The sequence below is a fragment of the Zootoca vivipara genome, chromosome 5, assembly GCF_965207765.1.
Source record: "Zootoca vivipara chromosome 5, rZooViv2.hap1.1, whole genome shotgun sequence".
In the NCBI taxonomy this organism is placed as follows: Eukaryota; Metazoa; Chordata; class Lepidosauria; order Squamata; family Lacertidae; genus Zootoca; species Zootoca vivipara.
This window is the reverse complement of record NC_142588.1, coordinates 74,545,588-74,572,364: the sequence shown is the minus strand read 5'-3', so window position 1 is coordinate 74,572,364 and position 26,777 is coordinate 74,545,588. Positions and strand designations below refer to the sequence as shown.

The window sequence follows — 26,777 nt, the reverse complement described above, 5'->3', positions numbered from 1 at the left end:
TGCCCTCTGGTCTACAGTTTACTAGCGATTTTGTGCACCTCCAACATGTTGCTTGGATGACGCACTGATGCAGCAAAGTGGTATGGTTCTACAGTCAACACCTGCAAAAATATCGACGCCACATTGGCTACTGCTGTTCTACATGAGCATTTGACATTCAGCATTTGATTTTTCTGTGGACATTCAATGTTTTTCAGTATCTGACAGATGACGTGTAACTGCAGCAGCATTTGACAAAAGAAGCCAGGGAAAGTTTAAATGTTGTTGTAAAGGTTTAATATCAAATGTTGATGCAAAAATTCAAAACCGCAAATCGCGGTTGAACATTTTGATTTCCCCCCTCCCTCAAAATTACATTTCAGCGCTCATCTTGTGCAGTCAAGACGTGATATGCACATTTTAGTTACGGAACGTTGACAACAGGCTCCAAAATTGGGTAATTTGTCCCCCTACCTCCCAAAATAAATAAATCACAGTTCAGTACTGATCAGGTACAGTAAAGTAGTGCCACACAACAGGATTATTGAAAGTGAGCTCAGTGGAGTAAACTCACCAGACTAGAGGGTTCGCATCTTGGCAGGGCAACTTTAGCAGGCAGCGCATGACTCCGACAAACAGTAAAAATATTTTAAGAATGTTTTGAATACACTTGGGACTTTCTAGCTAAAGTTTTGTTCTACAGATGTTCAAAACCCAAAGGGCTCATTCGCAGAGTTTGTAAATTAGTCAGGCCTAATCTGCAGTGTGAAAAAATCCATAGAAGCTATGTGAATGTCTGGAGTGCGACATTCTCACAACATATAGTGAGTAATTCCAAAATTGTTCACCAACTGAACACAATGTGTTCTTGTATTATACAATGCTACATAAACCAAGCAAGCTTTTAGGCCGAGCTGTTCATGAGACACAGGAGTCACGGAAAAGGTGCTGAGGAAGTGAAATAAATTTGTTATTCACTTTCACAGGCAAAACCTTGTTTGGCTAAACACACATCTGAATCACCTGAATCCTAGAGGAACAACCTCTTAAGTAATCCGTAATACATTTGGTTGAATCCAGACTAAGTAAATTGCGCTGATCTCCAACTATGTCATTTTCATGTAAACAGACTTGATATACTATACATTATGAAAGTACAGATTATAAATATTTGAGTGATGCCTCACCTGCCTTTTTACATGTGTTATTCTGTATTTTACTGAAGCTTTAATCAATTTCATTATATTTTATCCACTGCAATTGTATTATTATCATTATCCGCCTTAAAAACAATTTAGCGGATGCGGGGGTATAAATATAATAAATCAAGGAACGTCAAAAGTAAACTTGCATAACTTATAAATGTCATATGTCATTCACAAGCCATGCTGCCTAATTCTGCGTCACTGCATTATATTTACACAAATTTTGCTGACTCACCCTCAAGGATGCATTAAAAGCCATTACTGATCTTCTAACTTAAGGCCCCAATAACTGCCCAATGATCCCTCAAAATGAAGCTTAAAAACCATTGCTGACTTTACGTATAATTCAAATGCCGCCTGACTATAAAACTTTACACTGGTGGGGCCCAGCATAGAGACATCCTACTTCTCTGTGTTCTGTTAAACTTGCTCATATTGGCAAAGAGAGCACATCTTGTCAGTTGCTGCATATTACAAAACTCCCATCTTACAGAAATTGCCACAGCCCTCAAAAACAATAGGAATGCAATCCATTTAAGGAGGCACTACGGGGCCCAGTTTAGAAATACGCTAGTCTCTTGCATTTATATCCTTTGCAATTCGTTCTCACAATGTCCCTTCTCTGCTTCCAACTTGGGACACTACGACTGAATTTCCCTCTCCCATTTCTCCTGAACCAGAAATCCACGGTGACGGGGATCAGAGCACATCTGACCAGCTCTTAAACCAACTTCAAGATCCTAGTTTGCCCCAGCCCTGGCAAACTATGGAATTAGATCTAGTAAACCCAGGCAAGTCTAGAGCAGAAGAGAGAAAGAACAGAACACATGGGCAAAAGGCTTATGCACTTCTCAATTTAATAAGTCGTGTATACCTGAATGAGCATCTCCACCCCAGTCTTTAAGCCCGGACACTAAGGTCCAGCTCTGAGTGTCTTCTGCTGGTTCCCTTACTGCGACAATAGAAGTTACAGGGAGCCAGGCAGAGATGTTTTTTGTGTTTTTGTTGGGAGCCGCCCAGAGTGGCTGGGGCAACAGTAAATAATTATTATCATTAATTATTATGTACAATCCAGTGACTAAGATTAAGCCATCTTGAACTTTTTACTTTAATTGCAAGGCAGAATATGCTTTGGTTAAATAACTAAGTGAATAAATAAGGTGTAGATTTGTTATAATGCGGCATAGTTTTAGTTTTAATTAAGTGTTGGGATTTGCCCCAAAGCTACATAATATACTTTTAAAATAATGCAGTGGCAGTAATCCATTGCAGGGCTGGGACTCGCAGCTATGTCTCAAAAGTCCTACAACTGGGATTCCCCCCCCCCCATTTGCACTTAGAGGGAGGTGTAATTTTTCCTTCCTCATCCCTGACCAGAAAATGAAACACTCTGAAAAATGTCAGCACCGAGTGCTGGGTGGGTGAAAGACTTGTCATTTTGTAAAACCGCCAAGATAGGCAGACAGCATGTAGGAAACTGCCAAGTCAAGGCACAGGGCTCAGCTTAGCCCTCTCTTTGACATGCTATAATCCTGACGGAGCTTGAGGCTTTTCCGCATTCGGATCTGGTCTACACACAGAGCAGAATGAGGTGGGAATGAATGGATAGGTGTCAGGAGTTGTTCTGGCTACTCTTGAGTAATGGCTCTCCACATTTGCTTGTCTTTAAGATGTTTTTATTTGTGCATATTATTTACAGTGCAAAGCATCCGTAAATCATGTCTGCTCAGTCTGAGTAAGAACCTCGCAATGGCTGCTTTCTGTTTCGTGGCCAACATAACAGCCTGGGAACCCCAAAGCGCCTCCCCTTGGTCCTACGGGGAGCCGTTCATCTCAATTCAGCCGTTGGGGGGAAGGGCCTTCCTTCTGACTGTTTGTCGGTCCCTTCTTCCCCAGCTCTCTCCCCCTCCCTTCAGAGTAGGGGCTGTCTGAAGCTGCCAGAGCCTTGGGTCTCCCTTTCTCCCTGTAATCTGATCCGCTGCTGGACTTACTGCTCTGCGAGGAACTCGGCCTGATGAGGGGGGGGGGCTGTTCCCTATAAGCCTTCCCCCTTACAATAGGCTTTAAAGGTAGCGCCAGGTTTCAGGTGGGAATCAAGTTTTAGGTCTCCCCTACATCACAAGCTCCCTGTAAGTAGAACACTAGCACAACAGGAACCAGGACAGACGAGAACCGCTTTTCCTGATGTTCTAGTGTTGGTTATCTGAAGGGTTTTTTTTAAAAAAAAAATAGTAATAATGGGAGAGTGTGCAAAAATGGCATTATTATTATTATTATTATTATTATTATTCCCCACCCATCTGGCTGGGTTTAAAAACTTAATAAAAACATCAAGCATTAAGAACCTCCCGATATAAGGCTGCCTTCAGGTATCTTCTAAAAGTTATGTAGTTCTTTATCTCCTTGACATCTGAAGCTTCACTTCTCGCGGTGAGGGAACCAGCAGAAGACCCTGGGAGGGGAACTCAGTGTCTAGGCTGAACAATGGGGATGGAGACGCTCTTTCATGTATACTGTGCTGAGGGTGTTGAGGCCTTTAAAGGTCAGCACCAACACTTTGAATTGAGCTCGGAAATGTACTGGGGTCCAGTGAATATCCTTTAAGACCGGTATTATATGGTCCCAACAGCCACTCCCAGTTACCAGTCAAGCTGCCGCATTCTGGATTAGTTGTAGTTTCTGAATCACCTTCATTCTAGCCTATTCTGGACCCTCCCGGCATTTTGTACTAAAATGCCCATCAGGCATGGGCAATAGTCAGAGATGATGGGAGTTGTAGTCTACACTATCTAGAAAGCACCATGATAGCTACCATGAGCTCATTCTCCTGCCTGTGCAGATCAGACCTCTTCCCATGCAAAATATCCTCTCCCGCTCCACTGCAACCTGAACTGGCACAGTCCAGGTAGAAGAGAATGCTTTACCATTTGAGTCATTGATGGGAATTCAAACAGACACCTAGCGACAGAATCTGAAGATTTTGGGTGCCCAACGAATTATTTTGGATCAGTGATATTCTGCACATGCAGCCAGAAATAATCCAACACTTACAAGTGATTGAACTATTCTGGTCACTTTTCATGCTTGGGTGAATCCAAGTGCTTAGATACTCTTCCTTGGCGTATTTAAGTGTTTTGAGAAGCTTGTTTCCAATGGTGGTTCAAATTAATTGTTAAAAATAACATTGCACCCTTTCCAATCTGTTATTGTCACTAGATGTAATTACAATAAGTTTGGGGAAACGGCAAACATGTCTCAGCAGCCATAATATCATTACTATGGAAACACTAACAAGGAATAACAGTCTTGGAGGCTTTTTTAATGCATACTAATTTAACTACCCATTATCTGCAATGGAAACTTGTGCAAGTCAATATTTTCATGATACTGAGTTTCAGAATGTTTGCTCCCGCAATGCACACTTACTAAGGAGCATGTGCTAACTTCTGGTGCTTACTTCACAGTGGAACTATGAGTGACTTAGTGGAGAATTGCATATCACAGCCAGGATCCAAAGAATTAAAACTAGCACCTCGGCCCCAATTCAACTTCAGACATGCGTCCCTCAAATGCAAGGTCCTTGGTGTCGCAAACAGTTCGTGTTTTGCAAATCGTTTTGAAACTCAGGAGTAGTTTCAAAAGCAGCTTTGTGATATGTCATGGGAGCAGATATTGTTCAAAGTGAAAAAGCAGGGAGAAAAACACAACTCCCTAGGAATGCCAAGAGAGGCTCCCTGCCTTTACTGTGATGGGTGTGGGAGTAAGCGATTCAAGTTTACTACAAGTCAGACTCATGCATCAAGAATTACACTGCACCGTTGTTGCATCTGCATTACGATACATACAGCTGATAAACTCAATATTTTGCAGAAATGTTGTAAGCCAATGGAGTACAAAGTCCATCCCTTGGTCCCACTGTAGTTCTGGATGACACAGTCCATGATGTGTGGGGTAGCCCCTTCCCAACCCTCTGAAAAGGCTTTTGGGGATACACTGGGGACTATATGGGGAGACGGGGAACAGAACAATCCATCTGCTTGCACAACATTAGATCATCAGGAAGGTTTCCCTTTTTCCAGATCTGGGTATAGCAGACAAATGAGCAAACATTAGGAAAGCAAACTGTCTAGGATGATGCTGAGATGCGTGGAGCTAAGGATAAGGTGCAAATCTGCAAGGGCTTGCAATGGAATTTTTGTGGAGGATGACCTGGCTTATCCTGTAATTCTGCTATCATGCACCCAATTTGTAGGAGGACATTTTGGACAAGGATCAGGCTTATTAGCCATTTATAGACCCAACAAAACCCATGAAGATATACTTGGGGAGGCTGTAATCTTTATTTGTGAAAGGCTTACGATGAGACTATGATGATAGGAAGCTTTTGATGAGAGAAGGTTTAATGACACAGTTATCCACACAAAGCCAGGCCAAAGTTTGTTGGAATATGCTGATTTCCACTGGAACCGGATTAAAGTGGCAGGCAAGGAAGCTGATCCTTAAAGCTTTTTTGGAAAATGTATAACTCTTCCTTCTGAAAGCACATATGAGTCGCTCTAACGCATGGGATTCCGCTCCCCCCCCCCTCATGCAATACCTGCTGGGTGGTGTTATAGCTTTTCTGGCTGAAACAATAAATATTTAGCAACCCATACGGGGCCATGGAAAGATGAGTCAAGTATAAAATTGCTTTAAAACCTAAATGTAAATTAACAAAAGGCCCCAAGGACCTGAATCAGAAGTGGGTAAATGTGGCACGTCTTTCATATATATTACAAAGGCAATATTTGCAGACGTATAACTTAAGCAATTTACCATTCAATGTAGAAAACAGCAATGGCAATTTATCTAAACGCTGCTTTCAGAAAACCCAATTGCATATTCACAATAAGTTAATAGCACAAATCGCATATGTGAGGAAAGGTACATTTCAGAGATCTGCTGTCCTGGGACCACTTATGTGAGGTTAATCCTGTACTTAATGATGTGTAGCTGGGAGATGACTTTCCAGAGCTTGATGTGGAATATTTCCCCTCCTGTGATTCTATAATGCTCTGAGTTCACTAGCAGCAGGAGGACAATTTGGTAATTTTTTTGATCCAGGGACAAGAAAGCACTATGTAGACAAGCATGAACTAGTCAGCGCCTCAGTCATGCCACAACACTGAGTTAAGAGAACATTAGTGAGCGGTGTCTGACTAGTTCAGATATAAGCAGAATTTGGTTTCATGTGCTGCAATAAGGCTTGGGTTCACCCTTTCCCAGTCTACCATTGAAGATCAGAAACAAACCACAGTTCTCTGTGAAGCCCAAACACAAGAAACTGTGGTTTGTTTGGTTTTTTTACCCAGCCTTCCATATGTTCTGAACTGCAGCTGCATTAGCCCTGACCACTGCCTATGCCAGTGGTGGCCAAACGTGGTCCTCCAGCTGTTTTTGGACTACAACTAACATCATCCCTAGCCAACAGGACCAGTGGTCAGGGATGATGGGAATTGTAGTCCCAAAACAGCTGGAGGGCCAGGTTTGGCCAACACTGGCCTATGCTGACCAAGGCAGCTGGGAGTTTTAATCCAAAAACATATGGGGGGGGCACCCAGTTGGGGAGAGCTGATTTAAACTCCAGTTAACGAAAGCACACTAGGAATAAACCATAGTTCCAGATCCTGGCTTGTCCTCTCTAACCATGGTAATAAACCAACCACAGTTATCCAAGTTCACATGCAATAGGATACCACAAGGGAGGAGGAGAGAGGAGCATGTGAGTCCAAGATTTGCTGTAGCCCTTTCACACGGTAGGAAACCGTGGTTTCTTGTTACATGTGAACCAGGCCAAAAAGCCAAAGTTGCCAACGCACCTTGCAGTCTAATAACTGAGGCACGAAGACACTCAGCTGTACCTCGCCACTTTTGTACTTATTGGATAATAATGATGGCTTGCTCTACAGGGTTGTTGTAAGGGATATTTAGTTAAATAATATTAAACAAGAAGAGTAGACTTTTTACAGCAAAACCCAGGTACTGTTGCTTCAAAAATAGTATCTCCCCCCCCCCCCCGAAAGTCTGCATGAGTCACCAGGCTTCGGATATTCTGCAGCATCTCCCCTGGAAAACAATACACAAACTATGAAGCACCCAGATGCAATTAATTCAAATAACTTTTCCTTCTCCTGCAGCAGTTTTATTAAGAGGAAGAACTAGATTTTCTTCCATATCTGAGCTTGTGGGCGTCACTTGCCTCCTCACTTTACGCAGCAAAGGCATATCTATTGTTATACTAAAAGGAGAAGCTATTTATAGCCGAGTTATCCAATGCTCTTAGCATGTTCTTCTATCTTCACAAAAGTGTTCACATTTAATAGAAAAGTGCTGCAGTTCCTACGTAAATTATTTCCTTTATGAAAGCAAGGCTTCCCTTCCATACCTAACGCAAAATGGGTTTATTTTTAAGCATAAGGGCCAAGCTCCAAAGGAGTGCGCAGAAACCAAGGTACTGCAGTTTTTCTTCTTCTTGGTCAAATAACCCCGAATAGGAACACTTTGTTGAATGTTCTCCTTGCCCGCTTCTATTTTGCAAAGCAATTGGGATACCATGCCCAAACCTGCCAGGGCTACGACTGATTCCCACAAGCTGCTTTCCCTGCAGAGTGAAATGTCTCTAGGTAGGGACATGACCTTCCTGAGCTGCCTGATGAATCCCCCTGATCTGCTTGGGATTGGCCACCGGGACCACATAACACCGGTCCTGAGAGATCTACACTGGCTCCCAGTACGTTTCCGAGCACAATTCAAAGTGTTGGTACTGACCTTTAAAGCCCTAAACGGCCTCGGTCCTGTATACCTGAAGGAGCGTCTCTACCCCCACCATTCAGCCCGGACACTGAGATCCAGCACCGAGGGCCTTCTGGTGGTTCCCTCATTGCGAGAAGTGAGGTTACAGGGAACCAGACAGAGGGCCTTCTTGGTAGTGGCACCCACCCTGTGGAACGCCCTCCCATCAGATGTCAAAGAGAAAAACAACTACCAGACTTTTAGAAGACATCTGAAGGCAGCCCTGTTTAGGGAGGCTTTTAATGTTTAATAGATCACTGTGTTCTATTTTTCTGTTGGAAGCCGCCCAGAGTGGCTGGGGAAACCCAGCCAGATGGGCGGGGTATAAATAATAAATTATTATTATTATTATTATTATTATTATTATTATGGCTTGAGCTGCTCCAGCACGACAAGAAAAAAATTTGCATCGTCAGTACACCTTGATCACCTCCACATCAAACGTTTAAAGCACTTGTACAGTGGTACCTCGACTTACGAACGACTTGACAACCGAATTTTCCGACTTACGACTTTCTCGACATCCGAACGGAAACCGCGGTGGTTTTAGATAGGGTTTTTTGCGACTTGCGAATTTTTAGATAGACTTATGAATTTTTCTGTTTCCAATGCATTCCTATGGGAAATCGCATTTTCGACCTACGAAGGTGCCTTCGGAACGGATTAAATTTGTGAGTCGGGGCACCACTGTACACCCCTTTAACATGGCTTCCACCCGAGAACTCTAGGAACTTGTGGTTCATGAACGGTGCTGAGAGTTGTAAGAAGACCCCTCGCAGAGCTAGAATTCCCAGCACCCTTAACAAATTACATTTCTCAAGAGTCTCTGGGGAAGGTCCATAACTCAGTGGTAGAGCATCTGCCTTGCACACAGAAGGTCTTGGGTTCTTGGAGAGTTGCAATCAGTGAGTGTGGGCAATCCTGAGCCAGATGAACCAATGGTCTAACTCCGTTTAAGGCAGCTTCCTATGTTCCTATGAACGCTTTCAATGTACGCTCTGGATGTTTAAGCTGAGACTTTGCCAGCAATAGTATCTCCTCACTGCCTCCCAGTTTATGGCTCTCTTTCAATAGGCACTTTAGGCTCAGTACAGATACTTCCAGTCTTGCAAACAAGAATATCAAAATTACTAGCCCACCTACCCATGCAAACCTATTTTAGTCATTTGTGGCTCTAAAAGTTTTTAACTTTTACCAATCTGATCACTCAGAACCAGTTCTTCCTCAGAAGGCAACCAAAATGACCAAGGGGATGGAGTGACTCCCCTATGGAGAATGGTCGCCGCCTTTGGGACTTTTTAGTTTAGAGGAAAGGCGAGCAAAAGGTGACGTTTATAAAGTTACATGGGGCTTGGAGGAAGTTGATGAAGGAAAGTCGTCCTCCCTCTCTCATAGGATCTTCATGGATGTACAATGAAGATGAATGTTGGGACGCTTCAGGACTGATTGAAACAGGTACTCCTTCATGCAGCGCATAGTGAAGCTATGGAAGTCTCTCCTCCAGGGGACAGTGATGGCCACCAACCTAGATGGCTTTAAAAGAGGATCAGACAATTTCATGGAAAAGAGGAACATAGCTGTGCTCTGCCTTGACTATCTGAGGTGGTCTCCATCTGAATGCCAGTTTCTAGAACAGTGTTTCCCAACCGGTGTGCCTCCAGATGTTTTGGGACTACAACTCCCATCATTCCTGACCACTGGTCTTGCTAGCTAGGGATGATGGGAGTTGTAGTCCCAAAACATCTGGAGGCACACTGGTTGGGAAACACTGTTCTAGAAACCACAGGATGAGAGAATGCTGCTGTGCTCAAGTCTTGCTTCCTGCAGGCACCTTGTTGACCACCATGAAAACAGGATGAGTCCTCTGGCCTGATCCAACAGGCTCTTCTTATGAACTCATAGGTACTCAGATCACTAGCTGTTTACAAGCCTGGCAGTGACACTTCTCCACAGGCTAAAAAGGAAATTATGACTTCTCTTCAGTGACATGTGCAAACATAACATTGGAACCTATCGTGAAGCAATGAAGCCACGTGAGCCGCTAGCATTGTACAAACTTTCCCTACCCAACTATTTCCTGCTTGCATGCCTTCCATAAGCACTTGGCACTCTACCTAAGTCTTCTGCATTATCGCCCTTCAGGCAACCCCTCCCTTTATTATATAATTAAATAATCACCATTAACATCACTACTGGCATTGCATCAGACAGACGTTCCAACTGCTAATTAAATCCAACTTCTAAAAGGTAGGATACAGAGGAAAGCAAAATGTTATATTGTCAGCATGTGACAATAACGTAAGTGGGTCTCATCGTTACATGACGTATCCTTAAGGATCATCTAGAAAGCAATTTGTTGAATTACACAGTTCAGACAATCTTCCGTATGCACGCAGAATATTATTTTTTTCAGTTTGCTACCGGCTGCACTACTGACATTCCCAGTAAGTGTGAGTGGGAAGAGTCTGTCCTGTCCTTGCAGAACAAGTGGATATAAAAATTATGGGATGCATTGATTATGCAAACATTAACTTGTCAAGTCAGAGCAGCTCAAGGCCAAGGTAAACAAAAAAAGAATAACTCTCCCCCTTTCTTTCCTATGTTATTATGCCCTTACAATATTATTTTCCTCGCCAAGATTTATTGAATGAAGATAATGATGGTTCTACCAAGTTCTCCCTCTGCATAAAGTCAAACCTTGAAATTTTAAATTGTCTTTTCCTGCTTCCATCTATTGCTTGATGACTGTGCTTTAAGTGTTTAAAAACATAACCAAATGTCATGATTCTTTTCTTTTCTCTCTCTCTCTCCTTATGAAAAATAAAAAACAAACCCTTGAAAAGGACCTAGTTTTACTGGTAAGCGATTTCTAATCTAGGGTACTCACTGCCAATTACACTGCATTGCGTGATATCCAAAGTTCCCCACATCCTGCTGAACATTCTTCCAATGGAGATTCAGTAGGCAACACTGTTTTTCCACTTTTGATAGTGGAATAGTTGCAGTTTGATCTGACGTAGTTAAGAGTGAATTTGATGCTGACTGTCTGCACCTTTGGTCCGCATGTCGCTCCTATTAGAGTGTGCAAGGTTTTCTTTTCAACACTAATGGCAGGTTGTGCCGAAACTGAGAGAGGTTCTGTGTTTCTTGTCACGCTCCATACACATCCTTGGGTTCCTCCAGCCAGTTAAGAGTTACTAACATGTTGACACACTGGGCAATAGATATAGGACACAATATAGTTTTTCATCTTTGGGGAAAACTTTGGAAGAGTGATCTGAAATTTACAGCATGTTGTTCCTTGAAGGAGGACTACCTGAAAATGATTTACAGATGGTATCTAACTCCGAAGAGACTTGCTAAGATTTATAAGTCTGAATCAGATAAGTGTTGGAGATGTAATGAGAGTGAGACTAAGGGTACATTCTATTACATGTGGTGGACCTGTAAAAGGGTAAGAGAGTACTGGGAAATAATTTATAATGAATTGAAAAACATGTTTTAAAGTACTTTCCCCCAAAAAACTAAACCAGAGTCCTTTTTGTTGGGGATTAACGCAGACAGAAATACCCAGGTGTCAAAAAAGGCTATTTATGTATGCCACTACTGCAGCTCGTGTTTTGTTAGCCCAAAAATGGAAAACGAGCAAGGCCCCAACCAAAGAAGAATGGCAACTTAAACTGATGGAAAATGCGCAGCTTGCAGACCTAACATATAGAATAAGAAAACAAGAAAAGCATACGTTTAAAGAAGATTGGGAAATGTTTATTGAATATATGGAGGGAAATTGTGTATATCTGAAAACGTGGGCAGCATTCAGATAAATTCAACAGTGTAAATAAGTTTTGATGGATGTTATAATGCAGGCACGTCCAACAGGTAGATTGTGATCTACCGGTAGATCACTGGACGTCTGTGGTAGATCACTGGTAGATCACTGGCTCCCCCCAAAGCAGCTCAACAACTTTAGCTCCCCTAAAAAAAGCTCACATTTTCGCCCTGAATCCTCCCAAAACAGGGCTTTCCTCCTCCCTAAAAAGCTCGACAACTTTGACCTGAACCCCCCAAAACAGGGCTTTCCTCCATAGAAAAAGTTCAACAACCTTGACCTGAACCCCAAAAAAGGGGGTAGATCACTGCCAGTTTTTAACTCTGTGAGTAGATCGCCGTCTCCTGGGAGTTGGCCACCCCTGTTATAATGGAATATTGAATGGTTTAGTTTGTATAAAATATGCAGGGATTTATGTTGTGCAAAATGAACCATGAAAAGAGAGGAAGGGAAGTCATTGAATATAACAAAAAAAGAGAGTTATGAACATGTGTGTGTATGAAATTGAAGCATAATAGTCCAGAATTCTAATCGTGTGGGAGTATAGGAGATTAGAAAAGGAACTACATATCCGCTAGAACTATGGATAACATGGTTATTGCGATGAATTTCTTTTTTTCTGCAGCTAATGATTGCTGTCACTAGCAGGACTTTGCCTCAGTGTCCTCCTCTCCATCTGCCATAATTCTCCTCTAAACCGAGCTCATAAACTGGGAGGCTCACACCATTCAAAGGTAAGTGGCACACAAAAAAGTGTTTCCCAAACTATGCTCACCCACCCACTTCCACACAGAAAGACAAAATGAAAAGGTTGAGGATTTGGGTCTTTCACAAAAGACGGCTCTTTTGCAGTAGAAGAAAAGGCCTTTTTCTGGTACACTGTTCTGGAATACTAGCTGAATAATGACAGCATTGTGTGGCAGCATGCCAAAAATCCCCACCTCCCTCAGAAAAGAAAGGAAGAAAAAGAAACAGCAACTAAATTGGTATGGTAAGTGAAGGAAGGTCCTAGCTCTAGATAAGGAGGAAGACAGAAGGAATGCAACAAATCATGCCGAACACAATATGTATTGAACTCTGTAAAATAAGAACAACTCCCATAAAAATCACTGTTAGTATCTAAATATCAGCAATGAATGAGGAACAACAGGATCTCTTTGAAGAGCTCAGGCTTACATCTGGTTGTGTTCTTACATATTTAGCACAACATGAAACAACTGTACTCATATCTAAAAGGAAATTAAGCACAGGTTAATCAGTGAAATCACAAAGGGTTTTGCCCTGAAATCACATGGGGATTAGCGAGGGAGTGGTGAGTTTGTGGTTCTCCAGATGTTGGTGTGGACTGCAGCTGTCAAAATCTCTAACCATTGGGCACGCTGAGTTTGATTGGCATTGGGACTCCAAGCACATCTGGAGCGATGCAGGTTCCACACCCATTTCTCTAAGCAAATGTGCTGATGAGTTGGGAGTTACATTTACAAGACAGAAAACTGTTGACCAGTATAAGTGCATACAGACAAGGCTCAGCAATGCGCTACACTCCCATCAAAACTCTTTTGAGGTCAACTCAGCACAGGATTAACAAGGGCACTTAGGGTACATTTTTAATAATATTTTATTTATCTTTCAGGAAAACGACAGGGGCACCGTCCAAATGTTGATATTACTTTGTCAAATCTATGGCAGATCTAAGGCATGTGACTTATTGCTTTGTTATTCTCAATGAGCTAAGCAAACAAAACTTAAGACTCTATTTAACTTCTGGCACATGGAAGTCTGAAATTCTAGAAACAAAGTGTCTTCATACGCAGTACAGAAAATGTGTTGCAGTAAGATAAAAGAGCACGCTTGTTTTTTTAAAAAAAGTAGTGCAGTCTACAGATAGGTTGTTTTAATTAATATGACGCTAAATTAATGAATGGTTATATTCTAAAACCTGAAACGACTCTTTTTTGAGGCAAGCAATATATATACACTGTCAGTCAAAATATTTTTTTAAAAAAACAAGAAACAAAAAGAAATTTGCCTAGATAAATAGATTGTGGCAGATGTCTATAACATAGTAAAAGTCTTCAAAGGCTGCAACATAACCCACAAACCATAACCCACAAACTACAAACCATGGTTTGGGGACAATTTGCATGTTACCTAAGGGCTCCGTGATATTTGACCCAAGAGGGTCAGGTTTCTATGGAGAACTGCTGTTTGTATACTGATATAGTGGCAGGTTCCATTGTTCGTGGTAGATGATGGACATATGACTACGATTGCCATGGGGAAAAGTACGAAGCTATCCATTCTCAGGCAGCTTCGAGACCACATTGAGTTCAGCCTTCTTCCAAAATGTAAACTGGTCCTTATTATATATATATATATATATATATATATATATATATATATATGAATCAAAAAAGGGTCTTGACTTTGTCGATTACCAATTTATCTCTAGCATAACCAAGTAGGTTCTGAACGAATAATGTATCTGACGAATACTAAATTTATGTGCAAATATTAAGACTCAACCCAGATGAATTCTGGTGTGCCTGGAGAGAAACTATTGTCTCACTTTTGGGACGTGAAAAGCAAGTGCTGACAATCAGCATCTAGGTGCCTGCCAACATCTACCAGCATGTTTCTGAAATGTCAGACATTCGCAAAATTTGTCTGGGATTGCCTGCATTCATGTGTGAACATCAACATTCATCCATTTTTGAGCACTCACTGTAACATCTACACAGATATGCACAAGAAACAGGCAACTGATATGCTGGTGGGCAAACGTGTGTGTGTGTGTTCATTCAGATGTAATGAGAGAGAGCCTCAGGGAGCCTCAGGCACACGTATCTCCTCCCCCTCCTCCCCCTCCTCCCCCTCCTCCTCCTCCTCCTCCTCCTCCTCCTCCAGAACTGCTGCTAGGAGGCATTCAAACACTTTCACTTCCATTTTGTATTAACTGCAGCTTGCTGTGTTGCCCAAACCCACACAAACTTGTTGCTAATCTTTAACTGCGGTTTCTTGAAACATGAAAACGTCAAGCCGTCGTTTACGGAGCTGGTTTGTTTCAACTAACCATAGTTAAACTTGGTTGAGGGTTCAAGTGACCTGTTGGGTTCATCTAAAATGGAAGGAGAAACCCCAGATTTCTCCGTGGCTGCACCAGAGTAGGGGACAAATACAACCCCTATGATTATGAAACAGTCTGTCATGTGCCAGGAGAGGAAATGCAGCCAGGCACTGTGGCATTATTGACCCTGGATGGTTATAAACTTCAAGGCCGCACAATTAGACATGTGCATATGGGTGTGGCAGTACAATCACACGAATGAGGTGGGCATGTTTTTTAAATACAGTAGTTGAAACCTTAATGGACTGATTTCTCTGTCCACGTGACTGTTGCTGCTATAGCAGGCATTCCCAAACTGTTGCTGCCATACGTATGCATCCCCAAACTGCGGCCCTCCAGATGTTTTGGCCTACAACTCCCATGATCCCTAGCTAACAGGACCAGTGGTCAGGGAAGATGGGAAATGTAGTCCAAAACATCTGGAGGGCCAAAGTTTGGGGGTGTCTGTGCTATAGCTTGGGTTTTTATTTATTAAGCCTTATTTATTAAGGACCCAGGTGGCGCTGTGGGTTAAACCACTGAGCCTAGGGCTTGCTGATCAGAAGGTCAGCGGTTCGAATCCCTGTGACGGGGTGAGCTCCCATTGCTCGGTCCCAGCTCCTGCCAACCTAGCAGTTCGAAAGCATGTCAGAGTGCAAGTAGATAAATAGGTACCGCTCCAGCGGGAAGGTAAACAGCATTTCCGTGTGCTGCTCTGGTTCGCAAGAAGCGGCTTTGTCATGCTGGCTACATGACCTGGAAGCTGTACGCCGGCTCCCTCAGCCAATAATGCGAGATGAGCACGCAACCCCAGAGTCGGTCACGACTGGACCTAATGGTCAGGGGTCCCTTTACCTTTTTATTAAGGAGGGAGGCATACACAAGTCCAAGATATGGAGCACCACTGAACATTAAACCATGGTTGGTGCTACTTTCAAACACAACCAAAGAGTGAACAGGGTATTTTCTTGGTTTCTGCTCTTCCACATGACACGAAGGAGAAATATCGTTCCAAGTTGCTAGTGGAACAATGTCCTTAATGGCAATAAAAGAACAGATTCCAGATCATTGTGACTCTCACAAGGAAACGGCCCGAGTTTGCCAAATTATTTAATTGTTACAAGAATAAGGTTTCTAACTCAGTGGGTAAAGGTGAGAATATGCAAGTCATCTCCTGCATCACAGTTGCAGGGCAGAATTGATGAAAGGAAATGAGGAATCATTCGAGTTAGACTGCACCAGCTGTACCAATTGTATGCAAATGATATGGCACAGTTTTAAGAGGCAAGGTCCAGCAGCACAAATCACCAAAGATATTTTGCAGAGCAAAACATGACTCCCATGTAATAATGATCTTTGGAAAACATAATTTTTAATTTAATGTAAATACCGTAAGATTTTGATTTTGACACACAAGAAAAAAAGTAAATATAAGATAAGCTCTGGACAACAAATACTTATGGTGGCAACAACTTTTAACCTAAAATGTATTTTTATTCCATTTTTCCCCCTTCTACTTCTTCTCAGGAGAATGATAGTGGTGGAGAGATGAACTAGCTATTCTAGTCATCAGGAGGCGTTAAGGTCTGTCTACCTAATCACAGGGGTTATTTGCTACATTTTCCTGCTACCTCTCCATTAAATTCCACAACAGACGCTTTTACATCTGAGCATATAAAAAGCAGAAATCCAGAGGTATATTTACACAGGCACCCGATGTAATGGCGGCTAATGCCATATACCAGGGAAGAAGGCAATGCAGTTTTTCTTTGTAAGTCTCCTTTTAGCCACAGTCTGCTCTGTGCAATAATGCATCCCTTCTGAGCAGCTCATATTTCAATCCATATAAACTGAGTTTCAATCCATAAATCAAGTCTGCTCCCAGAAACCCAAAATAGTAGCCACAGTAATGCTGTTATTAGTTAGTGCTGCTTCACAAACTGCTCACGTACTGAAAAGCAAAAACACAGGTCCTAGTGATTTGGCCAGTCCTGCAATAGTTGCATACCCCTAATGGGGCTTTCCCATCCCCTCCCAGTCCAATTCTTCAGGCCATAACTAGAAGTAAAAAATCAGTCCCAGAAATAAGGGGATGCCATTGCTTTTGAGCAAGCATCCCCAAACTGCGGCCCTCCAGATGTTTTGGCCTACAACTACCATGATCCCTAGCTAACAGGACCAGTGGTCAGGGATGATGGGAATTGTAGTCCAGAACATCTGGAGGGCCGAAGTTTGGGGGTGCCTGCTTTTGAGTTTCTCAGGCCACCAGATCACATTCCTGTGCATAGGCTATGAGCTGCTTCTCCCATGCCTATCCACAAACATCATCAATAACAAAACCGTCCAAAGCCAATTTGCAAAAAAATCAAAAGATGCTCCTTCATTAAAAGGAGAAATTCTATACACAAGAAGCTGCCTTTAGAGGAAGCCAGTGCAAGTTAACACAGCATAAAGTTACATTCAACATCCACCAAGCTCAACTGGGAGGGAGGAGATATGCTGGCATTCTTTGATTCTATGTCCGACGGAGCTGAAGATGCAGGAATTTAGCCAGTGTAGCTCAGCTGTGGCGGGAGATCCACTGGATCCTAATCCACTCATCCCAACCGGGATCCTTGCTGCAGGATTGCTATCTAAGGCTGCAGTCGTAATAGGCATTTACATTAACTCAATTAACTCAATGGGACATCCTTCTCATTGCAGATACGCTATTATGTTATTTTTGTATTATAGGTGACTAATATTTTATATAATAGCATGATTCCTGCGACTGTAATTTGCTTTAACTCTTTTTAGTACTGCATTGTAAAATGTTGCAACCCTCCCTGGGACCTGCTGGTGAAGGTCGGATAAGAACAAGTGTGTGTTTGAATGTGTTTGTGTATGAGACTGGTCTTTGTGTAATATTTCATTTCTTTAAAAATCTAATTAAAATTATCATCAATAATAATAATAATAATAATAATAATAATAATAACAGGATTTCACTAAGTCATGTAGCCTTTCTTATGCGCAAAAATGAGGCTGAGATTCCCCTCCCCCTTTATTTGTGCCATATCAAATGAAGATCTATCCATGTCGCTAAAAGCCCAATTAACACTGTGTCATAGAATCACAGAATTGTAGAGTTGGAAAGGACCACAAGGTTAATTTAATCCCACGCCTTGAAATGCAATAATCTTTTGCCCAACGTGGGTCTTGAACCCACGACCCTGAGATGAAGAGTCTCATGCTCTACCGACTGAGCTGATGAACCCTTTCTCGCTGAAGAGGATGGAAGTACACCCATACTACAGAGGCAATGTCACTTATCTCGGCTATAGACAAGAGTGTCGGACTTCTAACCCTTGGAAGCGGGTTGAGACATCCACATTCCTGTGGAAGGAAGAGGTACCCAAAGGGTTTCAGCACATGAGGAACTTCACAAACCTAGCATGCTGAAAGCACACTTTCTTTCTTTCTTTTTGCTACATGTTACGTTGCAAGCTGCCCTGGAAACTTCTTTTATTATGAGGCAACCTGCAAGCACAATGAATAAATAAATGGTCACGGAGCCCACTGGATAACATGATGTGAGAAATGATGCTTCAAACCTAGGATAGCTGCAAAACAGATTGCGGCACGCAGCAGGTGGGATTTTCTGAAAGCCGAGGTTTCACACCCGGTCTAAACAAATGCACAAGCCTGTTTCACTGTGTGAAATTGTAGCTGTGACGTGATCTGCAAACCTTATTATTATTTTATTTTATAAAACCAAAGTGTCCTCAATATGCATATTTTTAGGATGGATCACACAATAAATGATAAAACAAAGAAACAGCGCCACCGACATATACCCCCCCCAATTCAAAAGCAATAGCACAGGAAACCAACACAGCCCTAATCCATATAGCTAAATGCAGGCAGAATCTAGAGCAGTGGCTCTCAACCTAGTGCCCTCCCCCCACAATGTTCCTGCACATCAATTCCTATCACCCCTGACTATGAGCCATGCTGGTTGGGGCTGATAAGAGTTGCAGTCCAAAACATCTGGAGAAGACTAAGATGGGGAAGCAAACTAGAGTGCAAGACTAGGGCTTAAATTGCTACTCTGCCATGAAGCTCACTGGGTGACCTTGAGCCAATCTCTCTCTCTCTCTCAACCTCACCTTGGTTGTCACTCAATGCTTGCTCATTTTTCTATTATTATTATTATTGCTCGTTTTAGGTTATGATGGGCTGATCTCCTTGGGGACAAAGAGTGGGAAGAAAATTATGTCAAACAACCCACTTCACAGGGCTTGGATAGTGGCGGAGGAAGTACCATGTGTGCCACCTTGAAGTCAGTGTTAGAAATTAGCCAGGCGCCAGGCGCGTTTTGCTACTGGTGCCGGTCTAATTATGATCACATGGAGATCTCTGGATGCCAGGTTGGCAACTGACTTCTCCATCTGGCTGGCCCCTCCAAGTTTCTTAAGTAGGTAATCAGAAGAGCTTATTTGCTGCATTTATTTCCCAACTTTTTCTCTAAGGAGTACATGGTTCACACACCCCCTCCTCAGTTAATCCCAACAACAACTCTGTGAGGTAGGTTAAGAGGCTGTGTTAACTTCTTGACTGAGTGGGGATTTGAATCCCGATCTCCCAGGTCCTAGTCCGACACTCTAACCATTGCACCACACCATCTTCCTAGAGTGCCTCTTCTATGGGGTAGCTATATAAATGAAGTAGGTAAACAAATCTGGAGAAAGCAAAATGTCCCTTAGAGAAGGATCTGAAATATTTTCCTTGAAGCTTGAATTTGTTTTATTATGGGTTGTTTTATTTGATATTTTAATGTGTTGTAAACCACGTGGAGATTTTTTTCTTTAAAATATAAAGTGGTACAGAAATGAAATTAATAATAGTAATAGTAATAATAGTAATAGTAATAATAATAATAATATTCCTAGACCTATGGTTGTGGCAACCTTTCAGGTGCCATTTGGCAATTTTATATATACAGCATATATGAGAGAGAGTTTCAAACACAGCTTGGAGTCCTTGAAAGAACGGTGGGATCCAAATGCATTTAAATAAAGAGCCAAGATATGAAGGATTAAACAACCTAGTTCTGCAACCCGAAGGGGCCTGTGAGCATCATGAGCTCCTCAAACAGCCACCACACGGGAAATGGCTTTTGAAGCAAAGACGCTTTTAAAACCTGTTTGCCTTATGGCCTTATGGGGTCAGTGGAGTCTGCTGTTCAAAGGGAGGTGGCATTAAAAAACTCCAGCGGGTATGTCCAAACTTTCCTGACAGAGCTCTAAGGATCCTGGCCTTAAACTCTGTGCCTCATAGAAGCCAAGAAATACTTGTCAAATATACAGAGCCCTGTACTGCTATAAAGTGCTCAATAGAACTGGGCAGGTATGTGTATATTTTATTTTTATCATTTATTATTTATTGAATTTATACATTGCCCTGTAAACTTAGGGGTCGCATCGCTCCCTCCCTCATGCAAACACAGTTCACAACCTGCGCAACAAACCAGGCCCAGGGCCTCTATCAGAATCAGCGCTTCAGGAACTCAAGGCAATGGAGATGTTCTGTGACGCATCATGATCTGCAGCATGAGAAGTAAAAGGCCAGCAAAATGCCCCTTTTAGGTTTACACAATAAATGACTTATCTCCTCTTCCGACACCATGCTTAAGAAATGGATTTTCAAGGGTCTTCTCAACCTTATCAAAATGATTTAGCGCAGAAGCACTCCATTGCACGGTACTCTGGCCTTAATCACTCAAGGAGGAACTGTTTAGCAGCGAATACGTAAAGAGGTGCTCTGAAGAAACAGTTATTCTAAATAATAATGGAATCCAATTAGGGCGGCTGGAACATTAATAGGATAACCTGGTTTTATACGTTCTCTAGTGTTGCCTAGGAAAGGAGGTGCCTGTGATTTTCCAATCGTCTTCTACATCCCCCCCCCCCCCGCACCGGTACCTGCCGAAAAGGGCCTCACACTGGTCCAACAGGGACCTCTCGAAGATGTAGTAAACATGAACCAACAGGCAAAAGGATACTTTCATCCCAGAAATTTGAGAGTGGTGCAGAGATGTAAGCTCTGAATCTGTATGTGGGAGGCGCAAGTTTAAATTTCTTTTCTGCCATGGATTGCATGTGCATTGCGAGGTGGGGTGTGTGTGTGTGTGTGTGTGATCTGCACAAAAACAGGGCAAATGTTACATGAAATTTGCATGTGCTGATTTATAGGTATAGATGTGAATTTTAAGAATTGCTATTATTTAAATTGAAATGCAATGCACCGCACAGCAGTGGGAAAGGCTATGACCTGGTAACCTGCGTGCCTGATCAGTCTTGCTAACTCCTGGTGGGCAGCTTCAATGCCAGTCTGTCTCTCCTCTGTCACCTTTAAGCTGAGCTTGTACCAGACAGCCTGTCAAGCAGACGGCATCTTCAGACACAGGTCTGCCTTCTGTAAACTCTAGCCTGCAATGAGGTGTTCTGAAATATTGAGGTACCATAAGAACAAAAAAATAAGCACACTCATCCACTTGCAAATATTTATTCATTTAAAAAAAAAACTTCCATTAAACTCCCCTTCTGAATTGGGCCTTGAGACAATGGTCTAGTTTAGTCACGACCTTGGGCTGATTGCTCAACCATGGTTTGGGGAGGTGGGCTTCAAGGCTCCACCATCACCCATCTTCCTCTTCCTACATGAATCCCTCCTTTCCTAGCTACCACAACATTTGAACCACGCTACCTATGGTTACCACTGCACAAGGTAGCTCCCCACAACCACCTCAAAACAAGGATCAGGACCCGGTTTCAAATTCTGATTTGAAAGCCAACTAGGACCAGGAGCCACCGTTCAGAGATGAGGGCCTTCCAGATGTTGCTGGGCTTCGATTCCCTTCACCCCTAACAGCTGGCTATGCTGTTTGAGGCTGGTGAGAGCTGGGCATCCCACAACATCCGGAAGGCCACAGGTTTCAAACCCCTGCTATAGTTAATCCGGGTCAGATGTTACAGCAAACTATAACTCCTTATCGCTAGCCAAAAAAAAACAGAAGAAGGGAAAGCAAATGAGAAGCCAGGGGTGGCAGAGAAGGAAGGAAGAATCAGAGAAGCCCACAAAGCACTCCAGATATCTAAATTAGGCCAATATTGAATTGTTATCACTGCTTTTGAAGAGGGCTAGAATTTAATCTGCTTTTCAACAAAAGCACCCTCTTATGCTGATACAATAAAGGAAGAACACACAGCTTATCTTCTACCTATAATTAATGCACACGGTCCTTTTATCACTTTCTGCCTCTCCCTCCACCCTACTTTTATTCTCTCACCTTTGACCTATATCAAAATGTAATGATCATTCCATGCACATTTTGCCACCTTTCCTTGAAATAGCACGCCTGCAAGTCTCTATCAGATACTTAGGTAGCCTGATCGGTCAGTTTGCCATAAATGCTTAGCAAGTGAAGGAACACCACCAATTTCTGCAGCAGCATTAACTACTCTGCTGTTTATGAAATCTCACAGCATAACTGGATAGGTGTCTACTCAAAAGTAAATCAATAGGGCTTATTCCCGGAAAAGGCAGTCTAGGACTGCAGCCTTGCTAGGTGTTTACTGTAGTTGGAGTAGACAAATTAGTCCTATTAAAATGTCTACTCCCAGGCAAGCCCCACTGAGTTCAATAGCATTTACTCCCCAGTAAGTAAGGTATAGGACCGAGGCCTAAATAAACTTAAGGAATAAAATGCCTCCAAAAGCAGATCCGCTCGCAAAGACATTGCATTTATTCCAAAACACTCTATGTGAGCAGCTGAAACTTTTTTCCCCAAAATAATTTCCAGACACTGGTGCCCAGGTGTAAGAGCTTGGTTGAGACTCCCTGAAGTTCTCTTTAGTCATTGTGGGGCAGCTGTAAGATTTTGCAACAGGATTGCTCAGTCTCCTTTACAGGACACTGAAAATTCCTTAAGCAACATCATCCCCTCCCCCCACATGCATCTAACTCTGAATTCATATCTTCCCTGATGCAACAATTAACCGATTATACTGGCTGTTTCCACTTTCCGTCTTTAGGACATGTTCAGATGATTGACCACATGACTTTTCGTCCACATCAAAAGGTTTTCAGCTGTTGTGAAAATCCTTGTGAACTGACAGCTAGCTCTCCTTTGCCTTGCTGCTTAAAAGAAATTGCAATATGCAGCCAAGCACCAGAGGAAATAGGAGTATCTTGGAGACTTCGAATCATATTCCTAACTGAACAGTCAAGCTCTATCTAAAACACTGATAATGTTTCCTCAAAACACATAAACATTTGTAAACTAAGGATATATAACCACACAAGTTGAATACAGAAAGCCCCATGAAGAGGCCTAAACACCTGCAAACTAATTTTCTCTGAATATAGAATATGTAGACTCAGTATTATATTATATATAATGTATATCTTCTCAAGATGAGTATTGTATTATTTATCTTGTGAACTGCCCTCTGACCTTTGGATGAAGTATACAAATTTCATTAATTATAATTAAGATGGCACAGCTATAGATAAACCCACACAGTTTCTCTCTTTAAAAAAAATCCCTTAAGAGTTTGATCACTTTAGGAATAACCCATGTCTGCCAACAATTCACTTTTAGCATTTGAGAATCGCTGTTATCTACCAGGGAGTGAACTGGCTCTCTCTGCCTACCTGTGCCAGTTAACTACTTTGGAGACAAGACTGTACACTGCACCACAGTTAACATCCCCCTGGAGAAACCTGAATCATAATGTTTTCTCATGATGCAGTGCTATTAACAAATTCCTGCCCATTAAAGGACACACAATTTGATCTGTCTCTCTCTCACACACACTTCTGGATTTAAAATGTAATCAATAGGATGGGTTTTTAAATGCTACTTCATTCCTTATAAAGGCAAACATGCAGTACATCAAACTGCAGTTACTATGTGCCACGTATACCGTAATTGAGTGTTGGGAAAATTTGTTTTGTTTATTTTTAAAAAACAAACAAACAAACTTCCCCACCCTTTGGGGAGGGGGTGGGGGTTTCCTGCCCTACCAACTTGTGCAAAAGCCCCGAGATCCCAAATGACAGCGCCTTCCATAAAAGGAAGCCCAGCCAGAGATGTCACCCACCATTTATGTGCAGGAGGCGAGGAATTAACCTCTCTGCAAACGCATTTGGCCCACTTTTCAAAAAGGAAAGTGAGACTGAACAGGCGGGCGGGTGAGTCTACTTCCCGAAAATCAGGATGGGAGGGGAGATTGGGGGGGGCACACCTTGCAAGGAAACCAGCCTCAAACCCTGCTGGACCTTGTGGCGATGATGGCTTGCGGTAGGTAGCTGGACGCTGTGAAATGGGAGGGTTGTCAAAGTCTTGTGGAGGAGGAGGAGAGAGAGACGGTGCCCGGTCTATAATAAGGGGGCATTGCAGCACACAGCCAAGTTCAGGGGGGTAATTTAAGCTTGGAGGAAAGGTCAGGGCGTGATTGGGAGGGAGACCTTTCCATGCACCTGCTCAAGCCGGTGTCTCCAAGCTTTCGTGCGCGCGCGCGAGCGAGCCTGTCTCTCTCTCTCTCCTCTCTCCCTCCGTGTGTACGGTATGTGTCTGATTACGTGCGCAAAAGACTGCAAAACTGCACGACCCTGCAGAGCGATACAGGCGCGCACGCACGGGCAGGAAGCGGCTGCTTGAAGCAGAACTGCAGCCCCTGCTCCTTCCTTTTTAAATAAAAAAAATCTTCTCTGAGGCGCGATCGGAAAGTGTCGGGGGAGGGGGGCAATATCCCTGCACTTCTCGCAGCCCTAACATCTCACTTCCTTCCTCCCTCCTCTCCTTCTTTTAGACACCGGGTGTGTTGTTTGGAAAGCGTGGTGTTTAAATAAAATTAACCCCCCCCCAAACTACCACCACCTCTAGCCCCCGATCTGCCAGAACCTGAAGGATCGGCGACATGTCACGACGGCGACAACCGCGAACATCGAAAGCCAGATGGCGATGATGAAAGAGAAGGAGGAGAGGAAAAAGGCGCGGGGTGGGAAAAAAATAAAATAAGATTAAAACATGCTCTTCTTACCTCTCACATTTCCTTCCAGAGGCAACCATCAGATTGTAGACAGATCGACCAAGGCATTGTGGGGGATTCGCGAGAGAGGATGACCAAGAAATTGGGAGGGAAAAAAACACACACCCCAAAAAAAAGAAGAAAAGGGGGGAAAGGAAAAAAAAGATGGGGACTTGTCACACGCCTCCGTCACAGTGGCATTCTCGTCGCCCCAATCCTCATGCAACTGCAGTGCAAAGGGGGGGAAGCAGAGCGAGCGAGCGCGCGAGAAAGAGAGAGGCAGTTGCCGACGGCTGTGCGCTGCACACTCTTATCTGTAATGTCTGGTTTCCGCTGCTGCCTGCAACTGCCCCTCCTCCACGCTGCAAAAAAAACCCGACCAGGAAGCGGCTGGGCGTACTTTGTGGAGCCTGCAAGAATGCACACGGAGGAAGGAGGGCTTGCATTTTAAAAAAAAGAAAAAAGTGTGCCTGTGTGTGTGTTTTAATTTGGGGGAAAAAATATCCACCCTTCCGCGCGGAGTTGATTTTTTTTTTTAAGTGGGAGGAAAAAAGGGGAAGCCAAACTTTTTTCTCCTTTTTGCAAGCTGCTAGGAACTGGAAAATCCAGCCGGCCGGAGGCACGGCGGTAGAGTGTGGGGTGCAAAAGCGGGCAAAGCGGCGGAAAAGCCGCCCTCGGGACCCCCTAGGAAAAAGCCTCGCCTTGGTATCTCCCGGATTTCATGGGTGAAACGGAGAGAGGCGAGAAAAAGCCAGTGCGGCACATGCGGAGGGCTCGCTCCGGGGAGGGTCGCGCCTGCTGGGCCGGGTGGGATTTTCAGGGCGCGCGCTGGGAACGGGGAGCTCGCAAGGTTAAGGTTAAGAGCCCGCAGACTTTGCAGCACTTCGCTGTGAGGTTACTTAAAATTCTCGGCGCGCTTAAGTCGCCAGACGCCCGCTGCTTCCTGGCCTTTATTTCCAGACCTTCTCGGTCATTGGTATGTCTTTATTTGTGGCCCAAATGCTGCATTTGAGCCAAATGGCAGATGACTGTACCATTCCTAGCTGCCGCTGGCAGGGTGTGGCTGCATGACTCAGTTCTGCATATGCACACGTCCTTGCATCTGGAAAGTTAGCAGCAAATCATTTCTGTGCTAGTTTTCTAGGTACAGGGTGGTTATTGCTGCTGTTTTAATGGGAGCTTCGTTTCGTGTGTGCTGGTAATCCTGGGTATATTCATATGCTTTGTAAAAAAAAAAAACCTACTTTGAGGGCTTTTCCGGCCAACTTGTTTATTCAGCATTTATCCTAATTTGCTTCCACAAGGCCTACACAGTGGCTAGACTATGAGCATTTATCCTAATTTGTTTTCAAAGTGGTTATTTTGACAATGAGCATGCATACCTGCATTTATTATTATTATTTATCCCAATTTGCATGTGGGGTGTTTACACATCTTCCCATTCATCCCCTACTTTTCAATGCATCTTGCATCTCGCTCTGGAGGGTTGGACTTGAAGCCAATGACAAAACAATTGACCCAGATCAATGGATTTAAGTTACAAGAACAGAGATTCCAACTTAGCATCAGGGAAAACTTTCTGTCACAGCTGTTCGGCAGTGGAACAGACTCCCACAAGAGGTGGTAGACACTCCTTCCTTGGAGATTCTTAAGCAGGGGTTGGATGGCCATCTGTCATGGATACTTTAGCTGAAATTCCTGCATTGCAGGGGGTTGGACTAGATGACCCTGGGGTCCCTTCCAACTCTGAT

The 26,777-nt window shown here is 43.2% G+C and overlaps 1 protein-coding gene and 1 long non-coding RNA gene across 35 annotated transcripts in view; one reads left to right on the top strand and one right to left on the bottom strand.

Annotated features, from left to right (window-relative positions):
* Positions 1–25,347, bottom strand: part of MBNL1 (muscleblind like splicing regulator 1) — a 176,004-nt gene extending 150,657 nt beyond the window's left edge. For 31 of the 34 annotated variants that reach the window (XR_015950031.1, XR_015950032.1, XR_015950033.1 and 28 more), the window contains exon 1: positions 25,039–25,347. The gene's annotated coding sequence lies outside the window, so the exon portion shown is untranslated. The remainder of the gene's footprint in view (positions 1–25,038) is intronic. The other 3 variants (XM_060274468.2, XM_088669819.1, XM_088669830.1) reach the window with 1 other exon arrangement.
* On the top strand, positions 24,166–25,026 carry LOC148685736 (uncharacterized). Its single transcript, XR_015950038.1, has 2 exons — positions 24,166–24,296; positions 24,808–25,026. It is a non-coding gene; the product is annotated as an uncharacterized LOC148685736 (long non-coding RNA).
* Positions 25,348–26,777: the final 1,430 nt, after the last annotated feature.